This window comes from Notamacropus eugenii, chromosome 7 (assembly GCF_028372415.1).
Source record: "Notamacropus eugenii isolate mMacEug1 chromosome 7, mMacEug1.pri_v2, whole genome shotgun sequence".
NCBI classification, from domain to species: Eukaryota; Metazoa; Chordata; class Mammalia; order Diprotodontia; family Macropodidae; genus Notamacropus; species Notamacropus eugenii.
The window spans coordinates 41507444-41533070 of NC_092878.1; positions in this window are offsets into that span (position 1 = coordinate 41507444).

Here is a 25627-nt window from a genome sequence, read left to right on the forward strand (position 1 = left end):
CTAGAATGAACATTAACAGGACAAGAACAGGCCTCAGAGGTGGAATCTAGGGTAGCAGCTGCAATTCCCAGATCCCTCAATCCACAAACACCAAAGACAGCTTCAAAGTTCAGTGAGAAAGCTTTTTCACTTGGGTAAGAAGGGAGCAGGGTCCTCCCCCAGCCCCGGTTCCAGGCAACAGTGTCAACAGTGGCAGCAGTGGCAGCATCCATTTTTGGAGATGTTGGCCTAAAGACCTGGGAGGAATTGAGCTGCTGATCTGGGTCTCAGCACTGAGTAGGGCCCCTAGGGTGAGGAAGAGTGCTGGCGTGGTGGAGCTAGTGGAAGTTCTGGAAAGGAAATTCTACTTGTAGATCCTAGGCAGAAAAACTTTGGTAGCTCCCAGAGTGCAGGTCAGGAAAGGAGTAAACTCCTCTCCCTTGATTGTGCCACCATGGAGGAATTGAGAACTTACAGGTCCCCAGAGTATACCCTCCTCTTCACAAAGGATTTAAAAGTCAAGTAACTAGCTGGGAAAATGCACAAAAAAGGGGGGGAAATACTATAATATAAAATACTATAGAAGGGTACTTGCTTGGTGAACAGGTATTTTCATCCATCCTTGTGAAGGAGGAAGAATAATGCTTACCATCAGGGGAAGACGCAAAACTCAAGGCTTCTGCATCCAAAAACTCCAAAATAAATATGCAATGGTCTCAGGCCATGGAAGAGCTCAAAAAGGACTTTGAAAATCAAGTAAGAGAGGTGAAGGAAAATTGGGAAGAGAAATTGGGAAGAACAATGCAAGAAAATAATGAAATGTGAGTCAACAGTTTGCTAAAGGAGACCCAAAAAATGCTGAAGAAAATAACTCCTTTAAAAATAGACTAAACCAAATGGCAAATTGGGTCCAAAAAGCCAATGCTGAGAAGAATGCTTTGAAAAGCAGAATTAACCAAATGGAAAAGGAGGTTCGAAAGCTCACTGAAGAAAATAGTTCTTTAAAAGTTAGAATGGAGCAGAAGGAAGCTAATGACTTTATGAGAAACCAAGAAATTACAAAACAAAACCAAAAGAATGCAAAAATGGAAGGTAATGTGAAATATCTCTTTGGAAAAACAACTGACCTGGAAAATAGATCCAGGAAAAACAATTTAAAAATTATGAGACTACCTGAAAGTCATTATCAAAAAAAGAGCCTAGATATGATCTTTCATGAAATTATCAAGGAAAACTACTTTGATATCCTAGAACCAGAGGGTAAAATAAATATTGAAAAAATCCACCTGAATGAGATCCAGAAAGAGAAACTGCTAGGAATATTGTAGCCAAATTCCAGAATTCCCAGGTCAAGGAGAAAATATTGCGAGCAGTCAGAAAGAATCAATTCGAGTGTTATGGAAATACAATCAGGGTAGCACAAGATCTAGCAGCTTCTACATTAAGGGATAAAAGGGCTTGACATATGATGTTCTAGAAGTCAAAGGAACTGGGATTAAAACCAAGAATCACCTACCCGCAAAGCTAAGTATAATACTTCAGGGAAAGAAATGGTAATTAAATGAAATAGAGGACTTTCAAACATTCTTGATAAAAGACCAGAACTGAATAGAAAATTTGACTTTCAAATACAAGAATCAAGAGAAGCATGAAAAGGTAAACAGCAAAGAGAAATGATAAGGGACTTACTAAAGTTGAACTGTTTACATTCCTACATGGAAAGATAATATTTGTAACTCTTAAAACTTTGGTCAATATTTAGGTAGTTGGAGGGATTATACATACATGCATACATACATACATAGATATATAGATAAATATATATATATATATATATATATATATGCATATATGTAGACAGAGGGCACAGGATGAGTTGAATAGGAAGGGATAATATGGAAAAAAATAAAATTAAGGGGTGAGAGAGGAGTATATTAGGAGGAAAAAGGAAGAAATAGAAGGGGGTAAATTGTCTCTCATAAAATAGGCAAGAAAAAGGTTTTTCAATGGAGAAGAAAAGAGGGGGAAGTGAGAGGGAAAAAGTGAAGCTTCTCATTACATTTGGCTTAAGGAGGCAATGACATGCACACACAATTTGGTATGTAAATCTGTCTTACACTAGAGGAAAGAAGGGAAGAAGGGGATAAGTGGGGTGGGAGAATGATAGAAGGGAGGGCAAATGGAAGGAGGGAGTAATAACAAGTAATCACTTTAGGGGAGAGACAAGGTCTAAAGAGAGAATAGAATAAATAAGGGGCAGGATGTGATGGAAGGAAATACAATTAGTCTTTCACAACATGACCATTATGGAAGCCTTTAGCAAAACTACACATATATAAGGTATATTGAATTGCTTGCCTTCTCAATGGGGATGGGTGGGAAGGGAGGGTGGGAGAGAAGTTGAACCTCGAAGTTTTAGGAATGACTGTTGAGAATTGGTTTTGCATGCAACTGGGAAATAAGAAATACAGGTAATGGGGTATAGAAATCTATCTTGCCCTGCAAGAAAAGAGAGAAGATGGGGATAAGGGAAAGGAGGGATGTGATAGAAGGGAGAGCAGATTGGGGGAACAGGGTGATCAGAATGCATGGCATATTGAGGTGGGAGAGGGGAAAGATGGGGAGAAAATTGGGAACTGAAAATGTTGTGGAAATGAATGTTGAAAACGAAAAATAAATAAATTTATTTTTAAAAAGAGATTGGCTAATATGAGGGAAAAGGAAAATGATAAATGTTGGAGCAGGTGTGGGAAAACTGGGATATTAATGCATTGTTGACAGAGTTGTGAACTGATCCAATAATTCTGGAAAGTCATTTGGAACTATGCCCAAAGGGCTACCAAACTGTGCTCACCTTTTGATCCAACAATACTACAGCTACGTCTGTATCTCAGAGAGATCATAAAAAGAGACATAGACCTACATGTGCAAAAACATTTACAGCAGCTCTCTTTGTTGTGGCAAAGAACTGGAAATTGAGGGAATGCGTATCAATTGGGGAATGGCTGAACAAGTTGTGGCATATGAATATAGTGGAATTCAATTGTGTTATTAGAAATGATGAGCAGGCAGATTACAGAAAAACTCATAAAGACTTGTATGAACTGATGCAAAATGAAATGAGCAGAACCATTAAAACATGCACACAGCATAAAAAACATTATGTGGTGATGAACAATGAATGACTCAACTTTTTTCAGCAACAGAATGATCCAAGGCAAGTATAAAGGACTCATGAAAGAAAATGCTATCTACATGCAGATAAAGAACTGATAGACTCTAAATGCAGATAAAAAAACACACTTGGAAAAAAAATTGTGTGTTTTTTCCCTTTAAAAAAAAAAAAAACCTTACCAACAATGTGACAGTAGTCAAGTCATTTAACCTCTATCTGGCTCAGTTAGGGATAATGAGATCAGCTACTTCCTAGGGTTATTGTAAAGATAAAATGAGATAATATTTGTTAAAGCTTTGCAAACCTTAAAATACTATATTAGTCTTATAATATTGTTATTAAGTGACTTACCCACTGTCACACAGTTTGGAAATTTCAGAGGTGGAATTTGAAAGTGGATCTCCTCCTTCTGCAATTCCAGTACTCTTTCCACTAGATCACTGAACATAAAGGAAAAATTAAAAATATTAACTAAGATACAGTCTCTGTTCTCACAGAACTTCCAATCTGTCAGATCAATAATATATCCGCTAGTAACTACAATACAAGATTATAAGTAACAACTATATGAAAAAACTGCATAAGAGAAATTCAGACCACATACTATTCATGAGATGTCAGAGTAAAGTTATTGTTTGGAAAAGTGAGATAAGGATTTATGGTGCAGGTAGAATATTTTTTGAAACTGAAAAGATGAATAGGCTTTTAATAGATATGGATCAGGAGAGAAGAGGACATTATAGTCATTAAGAACAATCGAGGACATATCATTGCTTATATCAATGGGGACCTATGTAAGGAGGATATACCATTGCTCATAGCAGTCCTCTTTAATTGATTAAGACAATTTCTTCATCTTAAAATGAGGAAAGTTAGGGAAAATAGGGGAAAGGACCTTTACAACCTTTATTTTCAGAACACCAACCTTCACTCACACCCAGCCACCTCATTGCCCTAGAACAGTGGCATTATAGGGCTTGACCAATGATGACATTCAGGGCTTCAGCCACCATCACCACCACCCCTACCACCCTTGTCTCCTGTTCATCCAAACAGCCTAGACATCTTGTTTTTTTTTGCTGCAGTGGTCACTGTGGCAATCTGTATTCCCAGATTTTCATGGGGACTCATTTCTGGATAAGTAACACATAGATAGCAATTGCCTTGAAGCTTGTACAAAGTTCACTGTTATTATTCCCTATATTCCCAATACTTAGTCCCAATATGGGAGGTGATTTGCAAAAATTAATGGAAGATTCTTGTGGAATCATGCCCTAAAATTTACAAAACTGGGCATGAGCTTTGATCCAGTGATACTACTATCTATGAGCTCTATAACCCAAACAGATGAAATCAAGAGGAAAAGGTTCCATAGGCAGCTCTTTTTGTGATATCGCAGAACTGGAAACTAAGTGGAGGGGGGCTGTTTCCATCAGTTTGGAATGACTGAACAATTGTTGGCATCTGAATGCAATACAAGAAATTATGAAAGGCGTGTTTTCAAGGAAACTTAGTTGGGCTTGTGTGAAAAATGTAGGGTCAAATGAGCAGAACCAGAACCATTTAGACAATAGCACTAACTTTGTAGAGACAGCTATGAAAGACTTAAGAATTCTGATTATATTATAAAAACAATGATCAATTGGGATTCTGGAGAATCAGTGATAAAGTATTGGGAGAGACTGAGAGCAAAAGGAAAAGGGGATAGGGGAGGATGAGATGGACAGATAGCATCATGGAAACAGCAAACATGAACTTGGACAAACTTCAAGAGATAAAAGGGTTTGGCATAGTCCATAGGGTCATGAAGAGTGAGAAAAGATTGAATGATTGAATAACAACTACCTTCCTGAAAGAGAGGTAATAGACGCAGATTTAAGAATGATGTATAAATTTCTGGACATGACCAATGCTAGACTTTGTTTTGTTTGACTATGCATATTTGATACAAGTTTTTTGTTTGGTAGGTGATGGTTTTTTAGACTTGATTTCCCTATCTTGTCCAGGTTGGAAGTGCAGTAGTATATCACCAAATCATGGGAACACACCTGAGGACTGCTGCTGTGGAGGATTGCAAGGGTCTAATCACATGGTGTAATGAACTCTCTATTTATTCAGCAAGAAACTAAACATTGTTCAATAAAGTAAATCATAATACTCATAGCAACATCCTTAAGTAAAACATGTAATTCAATATATATATATGTCATAACAATAGCAACATCCTTAATCAATACCAAGTATCCAAGTTAAGTCCTTTTTCAAAATACCACACCATCCACCTCTAAGTCACAGTAATAACAATCTTCTCAATCAATACACAGTATCCAAGTAAAGTCCTCTCTCATCTTAACTTTAGGCTGACTTCCAAATCCTATGGCTGCTCCTCCCCTGACCAACCACTCCCAACTCCTGCCTGGGTTCACACGCGGGAAGCTGTCTGCTCCTGCACCTTGTCTCAGCTCCTGGTCCCTTCTCTCTCAGTTCTGCTTCTGATGCTCTCTCTTTACCATATATATGCTGTTTCTAATCAAAAACTCTTGATTGATTCAAAGGTAAGATTCAATCAAAGCGACTTGATTGGCTAAAACTCAAACAGCAAAAGATCCTACTTTGCTCGCTGTTACAAGTAGCCACTCATAGACAAAACCCAATATTTATCAACAGAGAAACCTTTAACTAATCTATTTTTTTTCTACTCCGGATCAGTTTATCTCACCTCAGGCAGCCTTCTGGATCTTTATTCTCAAGGGCTCGTGATATTTGAACCAGACTTAGTGTGCACACCCAATCGGCTTTAGTCCTATTGAAGCTCAGAGCTCTCAAATTAAAGAGATCCAATAGCTTCAGCTTCCTTTATTAGCAGGTATATACCAGTACCCATACCAATAGGTATATACCACCTCACTCAGCTGGTTTTTTTTTTCTTTTTTTCAATGGTGGAGTTAAGGAGAGGAAGAAAAAAAATTGTTCATTAAAAATGGTAAAACAATAGAATAGAGTGGAATGGGATGGGATAGAATGAAATGAAATGGAAGACACAATTTATTTAGAATGTATTTTGAAGAACATACTCTTCATTTTCAGATACTGCCACACAGTAGGAATCCTTTTATGAAAAAAGTGCCTAAAGAATTGGATATTTGCAACTTCTGGACAATGATCACATCTGCAAAGCATATTTGTTTGATTGACAGGAGAGAACTATTTCAGATGCCAGTGGGTCATCACCCAGCAAACATGGCTACATCAGGAGGGTGCTGCTCCCCCACTGCTACTGGCTAATCCTGGCACTGAGCCTTCTTCTGCTATTTCCTATCCTGGGTGTCCCTTTCAAATATGTGCATGCCCCAGCTGGCCTCATGCTGATACAGTGTTATGATGCAGAGAAAAGAAATGAGTTTAAGCACTAGGCAACTGTGTACCATGTTAGCATAGAGATGGGCTTAACACTCAGGGTATATTCAGCTCAAAGTACCAGCATGCTCCTGACAAAATCCAAAGCTAACTTATTTACAGTCATAGCCCAGTGGCTTCTGAGGGTACAGAAAAGAGCAATGATTTTGGAGCTAGAGTACCTTAGTTGGAATTCAGGTCCTGCACTTGGCCTAGGAAAAAACCCTCCCTGAATACCACCCTTCTTCCCCACATCTGCAGAAAGAGCCAGTTTAAGAATCCCTCTAGCTCTAAATTCCATGAAAAATTGTGGCAGCCTCACCACCACAATCCAGATAAGGGGAGGAAAGCTAGGTCTGGAATTTGACATGTATGGAGGTGTGGAGGGAGAGGGAAATTAGGAGAAATTAGGGAAAGCATTTCTGAAGAGGTGATGCCTAAACTGATCATTGATGGAAGACCATAATGGCATAGATTTAGGATCGGATGCAGTCTTAGAGGTCACATAGTACTGGTGGAATGTCAACAGTATTGTTCCTTATTACTTTATTCAGAAGATCAATATACACATATATATAATAATATGCTATATAATATAATATAAAACCCACAGAGGTTAATTGACTTGCCCAAGGTCACACTGGCAGCAAGCAATGGAGATGAGGTTAAAACACACACTCTGTGACTTCCAATCTAATGATCTTTCCATTAAAAATTTTATAAGGTCGAAATGAGAAAGAATTTCATTCTGGCATGAGAGGCCCCTTTCATAAAGTCACAGAGAAAGAGGACAAAGAATCATGGAGATCTGCAAAGATGGTATAGCTAGAGCATAGAATGAGTGGAGAAATTTAGTGTAAAATGCTGAAAATGTACAAATGGTATGAAAAGGTTATGAAAAGTTTTAAATGCCAAGGTTTTATATTTGATTGTGTAGATAATAGAGGAGCTGTTGGAGTTCACTGAACTGAGTTATGGCATGATCAGAGTTACACTTTAGAAAAACCACTTTGGCATTTGAGTGAAGGATGGGCTAGAGTGCAGAAAGTCAGGAGGTGGGGGGGAACCTGTTTGAAAACTATTACAACAGTGAAGGTGAGAAGTTAGAAGAATCTGAACAATGAGAGCAGTTCTGATTAAGATAGGTTTTGGTCAGATGGTAGAGTGTTTTAAATGGCAAACTAAATGATTGACATATTAACTCTGAGGCAATGGGGAGTAACAGAAGACTTTTGAGCGGGGAGATGACTCATTCAAACCCATATTTTAGGAAGATTACTTGGGCTGCTGCCCAAGTGTGGAGTCTGGGGAAGAAGCTGGAGTTAAAGGAAACAAGTATGAAGCTACTACAATAATTTAGGTGAGAGGTAATGAAAACCTAAACTAGGGTTCAGGCTCTGGGAAACTGTGAGATGTTTGGGAGGTGGAAACATGCAGAATAAAAAAAAATATTTAAATGTCCCAACTAAAAATTCCAACTTCTACAAGATACCTTTTTCTCCCCACCCCCACCCCTCAATAAAATCTATTCCAAAGTGGTGATCATCAAAACAATCTGGTACTGGCTAAGAAATAATGTTGAATCAGTGGAATAGATTAGGTAAACAAGATATAGTAGTAAATGACCATAGTAATCTAATGTTTGATAAATCCAAAAATACAAGCTTTTGGAAAAAGAACTCAAAATCTGACAAAAAATTAAGGGGAAAACTCTAAAGCAGTTTGGCAGAAACTAGGCATAGACCAACATCTCACACCATATACCAAGATAAGGTCAAAATAGATAGATGATTTAGACATAAAGGATGAATATATAAGTAAACTGGGGCAGTTTGAGAATTTTTACCTTTCAAATCTGGATAAGGGAAGGGTTTATGACCAGACAAGACATGGAGAAAATCTTGGGAAATCAAATATATAACTTTGATTACATGAAATTAAAAAGCTGTCACACAAACAGAACCAATGCTGCCAAATTTAGACGGAAAAGAAGGAAGTGGGGAAATTTTTTTCTGTGATAACGGCCACATTTCTCACATACATAATTTATAAAATTTGTAAAAATAAGCTACATGGTCAAAGAATATGACAGGCAGTTTTGAGAAGAAGAAATCAAAACTAGCAATACTCACATAAAATTGCTTTAAATCACTATTGATTCCAGAAATGCAGATTAAAACAATTCTGAGGCACCACCTCATACCTATAAAATTGGCTAACATGAAAGAAAAGGCAAATGAGAAATACCTAAAGGAGATATGGAAAACATTGGGACACTAATGCACTGTTGGTGGAGTTGTGAACTGGTCTAACCATTCTAGAGAATAATTTGGAATTATGCCAAAAGGGCTACAAAATTGCTCATACTCTTCAACCCAGCAATACCATTACTAGATCTGTATCCCAAAGAGATAAAAAAAAATGAACATATTTATATAAAAATGTTTAGAGTAGTTCCTTTTGCGGTGGCAAAGAACTGGAAATCAAAGAAATTCCCATCAATTAGGGAATAGCCTGAATAAGTTGTGGCACATGATTGTGATCAAGTGCTATTGTGCTGTAAGAAATGGCACACAAAATGGTTTCAGAAAAACCTAAGAAGACTTATATGAACTCATGCAAAGACAATGATCCAAAGTAATCCCAAAGGACCCGTAATGAAAAATGCTATCCACCTCCCAAGAGAGAATACATAAACTCTGAGTGCACATTGAAGCATCCTCCCACCTCTTTTTTTTTTTTGTTCTGTTTTCTTTTGCAACATGGCTAACATGGAAATATTTTGCATGACTCCACATATATAAGTAAGATCAAATTGCTTGCCTTCTCAAGAAAGGTAGACGGGCAGAAGGAAGGGAGATAATTTAGAAGTCAAAAAGTATTCTAACAAATGTTAAAAACATTTTACACATAATGGGAAGATATTTAATGAAATTATATATATATATATATACGGTAATATTCTCAAAATAGGAAAATTTGAAGGAGTTATAGTTTAGGAGGAGGGAGAAATGATAAGAGATTTATTTTGCACACATCAATATTGAAGTGGAGAAATTTATTAGGGATTTATTGATGCAAACTGGGGTTTAGGACAAAGAATAGGGAAGCACATACATACATTCACACACTTACATTATACATAAGTGCATATTCACACATACCTATGTTCTCTCTCCTGAACATATATGTGTTTAAATACATATATGCCCACTCACAAATCCTTGTTATTTTTTTTGAATATATCTGTATGTATGTTTGTGTGTATGTGTGTGTGTGTAGATAGGTGTATATTTGTCTAATTAACGTACATTAAAGCAGGAACCTTCATGGGATCCTGTTTCCAAGCTTGCAAACTGAGTGATTATGGCCAAATGACTTGACCCCTCTGAATAAATCTATAGTGTGTGTGTGTGTGTGTGTGTGTGTGTGTGTGTGTGTGTGTGTGTGTATTTTGGGGAGTCATTTGCATAGAGATGATAACTAAACACATGGGAGCTGATGGAATATCCAAGAGAAAGACTGTAGAGTAAAAAGAAGAGGATTCAGGAAGACAGAGCCTTCATGGGATATTAATGCTTGGGACCTGGGTGGGAGAATGATAGTGCTAATATAACTGAGTTTTTACAAAAAGTATAAAAGGTAGCACATAGAAGTATCTCTCTTCTAAGCAGGTTTGATATTGTGTGCTGAAAAGGATTCTTGATAAAGCAATAAGAGACTTGAGTCCCAGTCTTGGCTCTGACACTAATTTTTATAGGTACCTTTCATCAAGTCACTTAAACCTTTTCTGTGGCTGTTTCACTGACTATAAAATAAGTAATTGATCCAAGTGCTCTCTAAAGTCCAAATTCCACTGTTTATCTGATTAGACCACATCTTGTTTCCACACTTACAAGTTGAGTAATTACAGGCAAGTTACTTAACCACTCTGAGTCTGTGCTTCTTCCTTAGTTAAATAAAAGTGATAACATTTGTATCATAAACTTCATGGAGTTCTTTTATCAGGAAAACTCTTTAATAAAGTACAATACAAGCATGAGGTGTTCTTGCTATCACCATCATCATTATTATTACTTATTCTCTAAAAAATTACTTAGATATCAAGTGTTTAAATGAAATTAAACTTTATCTATTAAAAAATATGCAGCATATATTCATCACTTCAAAGGAGTTCAATGATAGAAGGAAATGTCCCACATATATATACATATATGTGTATCTATACATACATACATATGTGTGTATATATATATTCTAATATATATATACATACGTATGTGTGTATATATATATTAGAATATTCATAGTGGCACATCTTTTGGTAGAAAAGAATTGTAAATAAAATAGACATTTGTTAAATGGTAATTAGATCAACAAATTGGGTACATGGATTATTGGAATACAGAAGAAATGATAAATATGGAGAATTAAGAGAACAAAGGAAGATATATGAACTTATGCACTGAAATAAGCAAAACCAGAAGACCAACATGCAAAGTGATTACAGTATAAACAGAAAGGACAAAAAAAAAAAAAAGGAAAATCACATTAGCATTATAATGACCAACTCTGACCCTAGAGAAGATATGAGAAAATGCTTCTTTCTTCATTCTTTGTATTGATGGGATTACTGTCTGCATAGAATATTGCATAGAAAATATTTTTTTAAATTTTATTTTAGACTCAAACACCAGATCACAAATGCAGAATAGAGAAAAGAAAGAAAAACCTATCATAAATTTAAATGTTGGAACTCAAATACAAAGTAGGAAAGAAAACAAAGTATGTCAGGTGCATAGCAAAACAAAAGAGAGGATTCAAAATATGTAACAATAAATTTTCATTTCAAGAAAGCCTGTGTGATAAATAACACATGTTGTGTTGAGAACTATCCATCATTACTTCCTTGTAAGTTTTCTTTTGTCCTCTGCCATGTACTTTTTTACTTTGCTCTTCTCCCACCCGCTCACCCAGAAGCTTACAATTAAGTTTGAATATGTTTCTCTATAGCTATAGATATATACACACATATACACATATACATACATGTATAGACATATTCTTTCCCCAATTATACTCTTGATCTTTGTTTCTTTTTTTGTTGTTGCATATCTCTTTTTTCCTATCATTCTTGCCTCTTCTACTTTACTTCTCCCTGCTACCTTACCCCCTTTAAGGATCCCTCATCTATTCTCCCCATCCCATAAATCTAAACACTCTTCTATACTCCCTTTTATCTATCCTCTCACTCTTTCCTCTAAAGATCCCTCCATTGTCTCTCTTGCCTGTGTATGTCCCTATCATTTTATTTCTTCTGAATTTAGAAGACTTATATGCTCTTCTAAATATATATGTATTGTTCCTTCTTAAGCACATTCCCTATGAAAATAAGTTAGCAGAACTACCAGCCCTCCTCCCCCATTTAATTCCTCAGTATCAATTCTTTATCTTGCACTTGATTTGTATAATTACTCTTTTTAGATGGTTTTACTAAATGGTTCCTAAATGGTTTTACTTTTAAAATCCATATCATACTCAGGTTTTTCCCAATGTTTCTTATGAGCTACCCAATTATTAATAAGAATCTTAGACATATGTTTTACATTTTACATATATAAAAAATTAATGATCTGTCCTTATTGAATCTCTTATAATTAGTCTTTGGTAAGTGGCTTATATTTCTCTTGGCTCTTATATGTCAAATCTTCCATTAAGCTCAGGTTTTGTTTTTTTTTTAACACTATTTTGAAAGTCTGACAGTTGATCAAATGTCCATTTTTTTTCCATTCAAGATTGTGCTTAACTTTGCTGGATATGATATTTTCATCTGGACCCTAAGTTCTTTTCCTCTTTCATATACAGTGTTCCAAGACCTGCAGTCCTTTAATGTCTCTGCTGCTAGTCTTGTGTGATTCTAATTATGGCACAAACATATTTGCATTGTTTTATTCTTGTTGTTTCAATATTTTACCCTTGAGTTGGGAGTTTCAGAATTTAACTGTGATATTCCTATGAGTTTTTCTCATAAGCTCTCTTTTAAATGGTAATCAGTGTTTTGTTTTGTTTTTTACATTTCTACACCCCTTTCCCTTATTCTAATGCTTCAGGACAATTTTCTTTAATTGTTTCTTGTATTTTTTTTATCAAGATTCTTTTTTTGATCATAACTTTCAGCTAGTCCAATTATTTTTGTGTTTTCTCTTCTTGATTTATTCTCCAAATCTGTTTTCTTATAAGATGTTTCACTTTCTCTTTTATTTTTCATTATTCATATTTTATTAATTATTTTTTGATCTCTTATAATTTCACTGACTTCACCTTGCCCAATTCTCTTTTTTAAGGTGTCATTTTTTTCCTTAAGGTTTTGAATCTCTTTTTTTAATCAGTTGAATTTCCTTTCATAATCTTCTTGTTTTTCTTGGATTATTCTTTCTTCCTTTCTTTTTTTATTTTTATTTTTTCCTCCATCTATGTCATTTGATTTTTAATCTTTTTTTTAATATCTTCTATAAATTCTTTTTGGGTAGTTGACCATTTGAGGTTACTCTTTAGGGGTTTTTTTACTTCAATATCCTCTGAAGATGAACCCTACTCTTCTCTATTCCCATGACAGTTTTCTCTGGTTGGATTCTTTCTCCTTTGCCTGTGCAATTTTTGTGGTAATGGTTTAATTTTTGTAATCACCTCTAGCCCTAGGGTATGGAGGATGGTGTATCTTGTCCCAGATCTTCAGTTCTCTCCTCTAGCCTGGAATCAAAACCAAACTTCCAGCCTCCTGCTAATGCCTATAGCCAGAAGCTTTCTACCCTACTGCTTCTGCACTCACTCAGCATGTGCTGATTCCTTCTTGCCCCTGTCACTCTTCACAGCATAGCTGGATCTGGCATTCCTTGTCAATAGAAGCTCACTCAATCTTTCTGGGTTCAGACACGCAACTCCTCTCAGTATCACAGGGGCAAAAGTTCCTGTGGCTGGGACCAAGGCTGCCTCTCAAACCATTGAACCTCAACAGCTTGTTAAAGTGAACCCCAGCCTAGAGGTGTTTACACCGGGATCAAACTTTGTCCTGGGGTTTTTTCTTCTGAGCTTCTTAAATTGTCCCTGGAAAACTCCTTTTGTGCCCCTATTCTTATTTTATTTTTACTCACACTTTGTTTGTCTTAAGGCGTTATTTTATCTCTTTTGTTGGGGAAAATCTGGACAGCTTGGAATTTTCTGACCTACTCTGCCATCTTCCCAGAATTCTCTCTGCATAGACAGTCTGTAACAGCTGATGTGATGTTTGGTTTGTTAGTCTTTTTTTCTCTTTCATTATCATTCTTTGTTATAATGAATGACCCTTTTGGTGGGGGGAGGGGCATATTTTGAAATGAAGGTGATATTAAAAACAAATGTCATTTAAAAAGTAAGATAAAAATGAAATCAAGCAGTAAGAAATATATAATTTCATAAAAATAAAAAATAGTATGTAGGTTTGGAATCATATCTCTTCTGGACTAATATCTGTATATCTATATAAGAAGGTGAAGTAAAGATTGGGAAAAAAACATAGCTGCCTGAATGTATGTGTGTGTGTGTGTGTGCTTGTAACATATGTGTGTATGTCTATACAAGTTTAAGTATATATGTATATACACATACACATTCAGGTAGTTTTGTTTTTTATATACCATTTATACATATATATTTTTTTCATATAATACTACACATATTTAATATTCACCTAGCAGATGAATACTTTATATGTGTATACTGTATGTATAAACATTCATATATGTGGATGTTTATCATATACATTATATTTTTATGCACATATGTGAGTATAAATATATCCAATTACATAAATATGTATTATATATGTATATAAATACATATATTCAAGCTGCTATGTCATATATACTTTATACACATGTATTCCAAATACCACTATATCTATTCAATACATACATATGTATGTGCATAATAGAGGTATCTTATATGTGTATATTATATATGCAAGCATGTTATATGTCTATATTCATTATATACACATTATATTTTTTGCATGCATATATGTCAATATATAGATATCTTGATCTCTATTATATCTCTCTCCATGTGTATAGAAATTTATGCATGTAAATTCATGCTACTGTGGTTTATATACATTTTACACATATATTGCATAATAAAATATACATTTAGTATATATACATAATAAATTTGTATACGTATATCATATGTATAAACACATTTGTCATATACTTATGAAATTTGTGTACATGTATGGGCATGCATATATAGACACATGTCTATATATGTATGTATATGTGTGTGTATTTATGTCAGACCAAGAAAACACTTTATTAGTTTATTATGACAATGTTCAAAATGACAGTTTCTTAACATAAAGAAACTGGGATCATCAGACCAAATCAGGAAAGAAAATAGTTCATACGAATTCTTCCCTGTAGCTGTTAAGTGATTTTTACCTTCTGCCCAATGCCTTATTATAACCTATCAACTTAGAAGACTCACCTTACCCTGATCTGGTCAATTTCATTTCCATGAATTAATCCCTCCTTGAACTTCGCTTTCTCTAAGTGAGAACTGCCTGAGGTCTTTCTTTATCCCCCAGGGGTTATATTAGCTTTATTTTTACTTATAAGTGATTTTGCTATTTCTGTTTTACTGGCAAAGGTAACTGAAACAGTGAAAGACGAAAAGCCACTTGTAAACTTAGATTGGTCAGTGGCACATTTCTATGTAGGAGGATAGGTTTAGGACTTGGAGGGACTATACAAAGTATCATATCCAACCTCATCTTACAGATACTAAAGATCACATGGTGGTAAGTGAAAGAACTAAGTCAAACTCATGTCCTCTGACTTCGGAACCAGTTCTTTCTACTGTCGTCATAAACCCTTGGCACAACTAGAAAGCAGAGACACTGTAGCGTAGGAGGAAAGACACCATGATAAGACAGGTGACAGAGTAGATATAGTGTCAGGCCTGCAGCCAGGAAGACTCATCTTGAACTCAAACCCAGCCTCAGATATTTATTAACCATGTGACCCTGGACAAGTCACTTAACCCTATTTGCTTCAGTTTTCTCATCTGTAAAATGAGCTGGAGAAGTAAATGGTGAACCATTCTGGTACCTTTGCTAAAAAAAAACCCAAACAAAGTCATAAAGAGTCAGACACAACTGAATCATTGAACAATGAGACCTGAAACACCTGATCTGCGTCCCAGCTTGGTCAATCATGTGATCAGTTATCTCTGAGTCTCAGTTTCTTCTATGTAAAATGAAGGAAATAATGCTTCTGTGACCTATCTCACTAAAACATTGTGAAGTCAGCTCTTTGTTTTGAGCTTTAAATTCTCCCAGTTTAACAGTAGGCCATCCTAATAAGTAATTATCATGTCACAAAGATTTACTGTTTCAAAAAACAAATAAAAGACTAAAAGAAAAAAGGAAAGAGAGTATGACTATGACATTGTTAAAAAGTGGCTTTTAAAAACTCTGAAATCACTGGGACAGGTTTAGGAAGAGAAATGCCAACACTCAAAAATAGTTTTGCTTTTTTATTAAAAAGGGAAAACCAAGCAATATAGAAACATCATTTATTAAGCACTTATTATGTTCCAGGCATTGTGCTAAGCACTAAGGATTCAAAGAAAATAGAAAAGCTCCTTGCCCTAAAAAGGCAAGACAACCAATAAAGAACAAGGTACATACAAGATGAATAGAAAGTATATGGAAGGCAGTCTGAGAAGGGAAGGCATTGGCAGCTCTCTGTCCTGGGAAGCTAGAAAATTAAATCAGCTTGTCTTCTGTATCTCTGAGTTCCCAGCCACAGATCATACATTAACAGCTGAGGGGATAAGGAAAGGTCTCCAGGAGTAGGAGAGTCTGGAAGGAATTCAGGAAAATTAAGAGGTGGGACAGTCAGATGACACAGTGGATAGACAGCTGGGTCTATGGTGAGGATTTTGTTTAGAGATGAAAGATAAAGACTTCTGTTTTTAATATGTTGAGTTAGAGATGTCTTCGGGTAACCTAGCTCAAGATGTCTGAGAGGTAATTGGTAACTATAGCTCGAGAGAGACCAGATTTTCTCGTATAGAAACTGTACCCATGGAAGCTTGTGAGATGACCAGGTGAAGTAATCTAGCGCAAACAGAGAAGGGAGACCAAGAAAGAGCTTTAAAGGATAATCATAGGTAATAGGTATGGCACAGATGAAGAACCAGTAAAGGAGACTGAGAAGGAAAAGTTAGGGACAGAAGGAGAATTGGAAGAGATTAGTATCAAAAACCCTAGAGAATAGGGAATATCCAGGAGGAAAGGGTGAAGATAAGTGTCAAATGCTTCAGAGAGGTCCAAGAAGATCAACCCCTAGAAAAAGCCATTATATTTAGGTATGTGATGCTGATATTTTTGCTAAAGTCAAGTGACTGCTATCTGGGTTCTAAGTGGTTGGTCTCCCATCTAGAAGAAAAAATAAAGGGCTTTAGCAATACGTCACCACATTCAAGATAATGAGGAACAGTGTTCATAAAAATACAGAATCAGGACTTCAATGGGAGGAAGGAAGCAGTGGGAAATGGAATGAAAGGGAGGATCTGAAATGGCAGGAAAAACAACTCACCCCTCCCAGGAATTAGAAAGAATGTGACACAAAGAAGCTAATAAAACAAAAAAGGCCTTAAAAAATTCCTATAGAGGAAGCTGCTGGGTGTTCTGAGGAAGAAATGGTTTTTTGTCACCCCCCCACCCCACAAGGAATGACAAAACAGAGCCCCAGGTTTCAGATGAGAAATTATCCAGTAAGGATCATGGGAGGGAGGCAGAGAGAATAGTGGAATAGTGTTGAATAGTGATTACAGACTGAAGGGTAATGAGGCAGCTATTTGTTAACCTGATACTGACAATAGCCAAGTCCAAGGCATAACATAACATAAAACCTGTCTTGTCCACTTCTGGTGAATGTGGGCAACAGGGGTACGGTTAGAAGAACCAAAACTAGTCTTCCCAAAAATTTAGGACATTTGGTCAAGAAAATGAAAGTTATAGAGGTATAAGTAGCATTCTCTTCATTGCTGCTTATTGATGGCAAGGAATGCAAAAGAAATAAATTTCTTTCAGAAGTGAATAGCCGGCTAAGAAAATGATCTCTTGAAATCAGATTTAGATTTCTGTTGGAGCTCCTGAATTAAAATATAAGGATGACAGACTCCTGAGAGAGTAGAGCACTTACCAATGGCTGTTAGGAATGCTATTTCCCAGATGTCTCAAAAATTTGTTCAAAAGGGCTTTAAAAATACAAAGGATACAGGAGGAAGAAAACTGCCTATGTATAGGAACCTTGGAGAGTCACTACAATGAAGGAAGAATACAGATGAGATATTTAGAAGTTCATAAGAGATGAGAGAGAAAGAGAGAGAGAGGGAGGGAAGAAAGAAGGGAGGGAAGGAAAGGGAGAAAGACAGGAAGGAAGGGAGGAAGGAAAGAAGGAAGAAAGGAAATAAGGAAGGAAGGAAGGAAGGAAGGAAGGAAGGAAGGAAGGAAGGAAGGAAGGAAGGAAGGAAGGAAGGAAGGATAAAAGAAAGATAAAGAAAGACAAGGAAAAACCAGTGGTAAAGGCCTCAACTGTCAGCACAGAAAATTACCAAAGTTTGGAAAAAGAGGAGAAGTAGAACTATTAAGTTCTTATTTTGCTCTGGTTTTCTCTGTAAAATAGGATGCTCTTTGCAAAAGGAAATGACAGAACAAAATGATGATCAGAAAGTTGATATCCAAAAAAAATAAAGAGATAAGGGAAATGTGAGGCTGCCTTTAATGAATACAAGTTAGCTTGGCTTCTGTGATATGTGAAAGATAACTAAGAATGAGAAGTGCCACCATCACATTGCAGAAAGAAAACTGGCTTCCAACCCATGAAGACTTTGGTTTAAGTCCTTCCTCTGATACCTATTGGCTATGTGACACTGGGAAATTCATTTAACCTTTCAGTGCTCTAAGCAGCTCTTTATGTCTTTAAGTTGCAGAGAAGGTGCTGACCTGAATTGGTAAAGGGTATTTCTTCATCTGAGAATTCCGAATAATTAAAGAGATGAATTAATGAATATCTAGAAATGGACATGGTGATTAGAATTAACCAATGTGGCTTCATCAAGATCTAGTCGTGCCTGATTAACCTTATTTCCTCTTCTGACAGGGTTACTACACCTATAGATCAGAGGAATTCTATAGATAGAACTTCCCTAGATTTTTAGCAAAATATTTGATGAAGTGAGAGAGATATGAGAGAGGCAGGACTAATTGATAAAGCAATCAGATAAATTCAGTACTGATTGGATGATCTGACTCAAATAACATTTGTCAGGAGAAAGTCTCCAATGCAGTGCCCCAGAGACCTGTACTTAACTTTTAAAAATTTTATCAATAACTTGGATAAAGACACAAATGATAAACTTGCTTATCAAATTTAAGATGGCACAAAGCTAACATCAGGGATGATAGTTGACATCCAAAAATATCCAAAAAGATCTAGACATCAGCACTGGGCTGAATCTATTAGATAAAATTCAATAGTAAGAAATGTGAACTGTCCTTAAAATATCCGGAAATAGCTTTCTGCTGTTCTTGCTCAGTCATTTCAGTCATGTCCAACCCTCTGTGACCCCACTGAGGTTTTCTTGGCAATGACACTGGAGTGGTTTGCCTTCTTTTTTCTCCAGTTCATTTTACAGATGAGGAAACTGAGACAACCAGGGTTAAGTGACTTGCCCAGGGTTGCACAGCTGGTAAGTATCTGAAGCCAGATTTGAACTCAGGAAGATGAGTCTTTCTGACTCCAGGCCTGAAACTCTATCCATTGTACCATCTAACTACCCACTGGAAATATTTATTATGCCCAAAATAAATCTTTTTCGGAAGAAAACTATCCAATTCTTCATTGTCCCTCTATTAATAAGGTTTTTGGATCTTTCACCATTCCAACAGCTTATCCACAGGGCATGCTTAGCTTTTCAACATTCCTTCTAAAATGCAGCACTGAGATCCAGACTTCAGACTCAAGATGGACCTAGTCAATGCAGAATGCAAAAGGCTACCACCTCTTTTATTCCAGACATTGTATTTTTATTTGTGTAGCCTAAGGTTGGAGGCCCCCTTTAAAGTCTTACTCTGATGACTCAGCATCTCCTGAAGATGCCCTCACATTCTAAAGCTTACAGTACAGACAGGCTTACTGACAAACTATATCTTATCAGGGAACCAGCCTAGCTTATCTAGAGAGGTTCATTACCAGGCTGGTCTAGGGTGATGAATTTTTCAACCACAGCAACTCATGAAAACCAGCTACTAAGTTGAGAAAGGGTTGTGACCTGCATCAGTGGAGGGAGCACCTACACCAACGAAATCACAAGTCCTTGAAGTATTGAATTATTGAAGAAGAAGATTACATTAGCTTTTGTGGCTGCTGTGTCACCCTGATAACTAATATAGTCAGCAAAACCTGTGGACTTTCATTTCAATTCCAGCAAAAGAAAATTCTACATTTGTAAGAAACTTGATAGAAAATAGTAACTCAAACTGTAGGGTCATCTAAAACCCGTTGGTCTTTTCTCATCTAAATTCCTACTAAGTCCAACAGGATTCTCACCCTCTGTCTCCTATCTGAAGCTTTTGCAGTGGATTTTGTGAACCTGAACGTATGATTTACATGTGTTTCTACTCAATTTTATCTTCTTGCTTTCAGTCTATTATTTCAGCCTGACAAAATCTTTTGAAATTTTTATTATCACAAATGTATTAACTATATGATAGCCGTAACTACGATAAGCACACCTTATATTTCTTCATTCATGTCATCGATAATGTGTTGAACAATGCAGAGCCTACAATAGAGTTCCATGTATATCAACAGAGAATTGAGTCTATATTGAGATTTATCACCACTCCTAAGACACAATTGGTTGTTTCACAACACAGAGCTATCATTTAGTACATTTCTCAACATTTTTGGATTTGAGATATATTTTTCCTATGGAATGTCCCTAATCTAGCAATTGAAGAACTCTATTCAAAAAGGAAGTGACTTTTGTCCAGAATCATTTCTTTCGTAATCTTGTGATCACCACTCCTTTCTTATCTAAGGACTCTAACCCCATCTGTATAATGAGCTGTTCTAGAATTTTCTAAGAATCTACATCAAGGCTATGAACCTAATTTTTTTGATCTTTTTGAAAAGGGAAGTAACACTAACCTTTCCCACAGTTTTCTAATACCACTCATCATCTCTCAGTGGTCAGTAATAATGTTTTCCTTGATCAAATACACAAATTTTTTCAGAATCTTGAGAAGCAAGTCATTGGGTTCTGGAGATGTGAATGAATTTAACCATCTAAGCACTCTCTTTCATTAGTTTACAGAGCTCAAGCTTCAATTCACTTGTTCTTCAAATTGAAGCCTTTCTTGATCTTTCTGCCTATTAGTATCTATATTTTAAACTTATCCTGTATTTATTTTGTTTCTGTTTTTGTATATAGTTATGTAATAAATCCTCTGAAGTGTTCCTTCAACTCACATTGGTGTGTGTGTGTGTGTGTGTGTGTGTTTGTCCTTTGTTGCTGAAGAATACCATCCCATCAGAGAAATAACAACATGACTTACACTTGACTTTGTTTTGAGTGATGGAGGACTATGCAGGTGACCAGCCTCACTTCTCCTCCAGAGCCATCTGAATCCAGTGACCAGATATTCATCAGGATGACTGGAGATGACCCAGGATGAGGCAATTAAGCGACTTGCCCAAGGTCACAGAGCTAGTGAGTGTCAAGTGTCTAAGGTGAGATTTGAACTCAGGTCCTCCTGACTCCTGCACTGGTGCTCTATCCACTGTACCACCTAGCTGCCCCACTCCCATTCATATTCACTGTTTAAATACCGAGAAGGTGACAGCTACCTCAGGTTTTAGAGGTAACCCTATTACTATACCTTATGAACTTTCACCTAGATGTCTCTCCTTAGCAATCAGACAGTAAAGTTAGTTAGCTTTTAGCAAAAGCATTTACTAATTCTCTTCAAAAACCTGGAGTACAATGTTCCACAAATGTACACAGAATCCAAGAGAGTGTGGGCTCAAACTTAGAGAACAATGGGAAAGAGACATGTGTGTAACATGTTCTAGGCTCTATAATCACATAAAATGATGTGGGAAGGGAAACTACTTTATAATTCAATATGCACATGTTATATACTTATGTAAACTCCATGAGGACAGAAACTTTCATTTTTATCTTCACATTCCTAGTACCTAGAACAGTGCTGGGCACATAGTAGGCACCTATGTTGACTCTATACGTTATACAAGTTCTTTCTAAAAGTGATCTAACATGTCCCTTAACAGCTATATTACTTTGTTAAAAAACTCTCTTTTTTCTTCATTGAGATGATATGTGATTGTTTTACTTTAATGTCTCTTTTTAGACCCTCTCATCATGCTTCATGAGCTTGTTGATTGATTAATTTTCTGGATATAGCAAAAACCTTTCTACCATTCTTCAGAAACATTAGAAATGCAATTCATTCTTTTTTAGGATTTTAATTTATTTACTTTTAGTTTTCAACATTTATTTCCACAAGATTTTCAGCTCTAAATTTTCTCCCCATCTTTCCTCTCCCCCACCTCAACATGGCATGCACTGATTAGCCCCCCCCTCCTCCTGCCACATCTGCCCTCTCTTTTATCATCTCCTTCTCTTATAATGGTAATTTAAATGGGGAGATCTTTCCCATTCATTAATAGGTGACTCGCCTAGGTCACATGAAAGTCTGAGCCACATGGAGGAGGTGGTGGTAGGAGGAGTTTGCTGAATGGGTGGTATCGGAAGGGTGGAACAGGAAGAGGCAGAGCTAGAGCAAATCTGAGAGGACATGAATGAGAGAACATTCAGAGGTAGGAAGGATGCAGGTTGCTGGTTACCATGAGTGAAAGAGCTTGTTTGTGATTTCTTTAATGGAGCTGGTTCATAAGAAGCCTAGCAGGGGGAAGGCTTGGGGATGGTGCTGTCTTCTGCATTATCATTGTGTATAGATTTTTGTTACTGTGATGGATTTGGCTTTCTGGTGTCCAAATAAATATTTTGGTTCTGCATTCCATGTTGAGAGTCTGTGATATTTTGCAATTCAGAATTGCGCCAGGATATTCATGGCCACTGTAGATAGATAGATTTCTATACCTCACTGCCTCTATATCTTATTTCCCAGTTGCATATAAAAGCAATTTTTAACATTTGTTTTTAAAACTTTGAGTTCCAAATTCTTTCCCTTCTTCCCTCCCCATCAAACCCCTCTAAGAAGGCAAGCAATTCTACATAGACCGTACACATGTAGTTAGTTATGTAAAACAATTCCATAATCTTCATGTTGTAAAAGACTAACTATATTCCCCTCCATCTTATTCCCCCCTCAATTATTCTATTTTGCCCTTTGATCCTGTCCCTTTTCAAAAGTGTTTGCTTCTTATTACACCCTGCCCCACTTTGCTCACCCTTCTTCTATCATCCCCTCCCCTCTCCTATCCCCTTTTCCCCTGCTTTCCTGTAGGGTAAGATAACAAATTGAGTTTGTGTATTATTAGCTCATTAAGCCCAATCCAATGCCACTAAGGTTCACTCATTCCTTCTCACCTCCCCCTTCTTCCACACCTTTGTGAAACCTTTTACTTGCCTCTTTTATGTGAGATAATTTACCTCATTCTATCTCTCCCTTTCTCCTTCTCCCAATACATTCTTCTCTCTCCTCATAATTTTATTTTTTAGATATCATCCCTCCACATTCAATTCATCCTGTGCCATTTATCATCTATCTATGTATCTATCTATGAGCCTATCTATCTATCTATCTATCTATCTATCTATCTATCTATCTACCTATCTGTCTATCTATCTATCTATTTCTTCCAACTACCCTAATACTGAGAAGACTCTTATGTTATCAACATCATCTTTTTATGAAGAGATGTAAACAGTTCAACTTTTAAAAGTTTCTTATGATTTCTCTTTCCTGTTTACCTTTTCATGCTTCTCTTGATGCTTGTATTTGAAAGTCAAATTTTCTATTCAGCTCTGGTCTTTTCATCAAGAATGCTTGAAAATCCTCTATTTAATTGAATATCTATTTTTCCCCTGAAGTATTATATTCAATTTTGCTGGCTAGGTGGATTTTTGGTTTTACTCCTAGCTCCTCTGAGCTCTTGAATATCATACCCCAAGCCCCATGATCCCTTAATGCAGAAGCTTCTAGATCTTGTGTTATCCTGATTGTATTTACACAGTACTCAAACTGTTCCTTTCTGGCTGCTTGCAATATTTTCTCTTGTATTTGGGAACACTGGAATTTGGCTACAATATTCCTAGGAGTTTTCCTTTTAGGATCTCTTTCCAGAAGCAACTGAAGGGTGCTTTCCTTTTCTATTTTACACTCTGGTTCTAGAATATCAGGGTAGCTTTCCTTGATAATTTCTTGACATTGTCTAGACATCATCTAGGCTCATTTTTGATCCTGGCTTTCAGGCAGTCCAATAATTTTTAAATTCTCTCTCCTGGGTTCATTTTCCAAGTCAATATTTTTTTTCCAATGAGATATTTCACATTGTCTTCTATTTTTTCACTCTTTTGGGTTTGTTTTATGACTTTTTGATTAGGCCAAGACCAAAGTAGAGGAGTCTTGGTGCATGATTTTCTGTTTGCAGATGATTGTGCACTCAATGCTACCTCTGAAGCTGAGATGCAAGAAAGTATGGATCAATTCTCTGCTGTCTGTGCTAATTTTGGCCTAATAATTAACATCAAGAAAACTCAGGTGCTCCATCAGCCACCACCACACATACATAGCACTTCTCTAATCACACCTTAAAAGTGGTGTCCTCCTACTTTTCAAAGCAACTCTATCTGTAATAACAAAACAAAACAAAACAAACTTGAAGCAAAATGTTTGTCCAGTGATTGATGAACAAATTTGACTGAACAAATTGTGGCTCATGGATGTGATGGAAGAATACTATACTCATAAGGAAATGATAAATATAAAGAAGCAATACAAGGACACTCTCAAGGTCTCTCTCAAGAACTTTGGAATTGACCATGCAACATGGGAGACACTGGCACAGGAATGCTCAGCATGATGTGCCCACATAAGAAAAGTTCTGTGCTCTTTGAACAAAGGAGGATTGAGATAGCACAAAGTAAATGCAGGATGAGGAAATTTGGGATATCCACCCCAAATATTCTTGAGGACTATCTGTGCCCAGCCTGTCATAGAGCTTTCTAAGCTTGTATTGATCTGATCAGCCACAGTTGGACACACTGAAATTTCACTTTACAGTGGTGATGTCATTTTGGTCCTCTTGGAAAAAGAAGGACAACAACCAACCAATAATTTCTTGATTTCTCATGAAGTCATTAGCTTCAATTTGCTCCATTCTAATTTGGAAAGAATTATTTTCTTCAGTGAGCTTTTGGACTTCCCTTTCCATTTGGCAAATTCTGCTTTTTAAGGCATTCTTCTCATTGGCTTTTTGGCTTCTTTTGCCATTTGGGTTAGTCTATTTTTAAAGTGTTATTTTCCAAAGATCTATCATATCTATCTTTATCCAGAATTTTATTCACCGCTTTAATTTATTTTTTATTTATTTTGAGGTTAAATTTATCAAGTTCATAGAGGGGGAGGTTGAGGTCCACCACTAGTATAGTTTTGCTGTCTATTTCTTCCTGTAACTCCCTTAACTCCTCATCTAGGAATTTAGATGCTATACTACTTGGAGCATATATGTTTAGTAATGATATTGCTTCATTGTCTATGGTGCTTTTTAGGAGGATATAGTTTCCTCCTTTATCTCTTTTGATTAGATCTATTTCTGCTTGTACTTTGTCTGAGATTAGGATTGCTAGCCCTGTTTTTTTTTACATCAGCTGAAGCACAATATGTCCTGCTCCAACCTTTTACTTTTACCCTGTGTGTATCCCATTTCAAACGTGTTTCTTGTAAACAACATATTGTTGGATTATGGTTTTTAATTCATT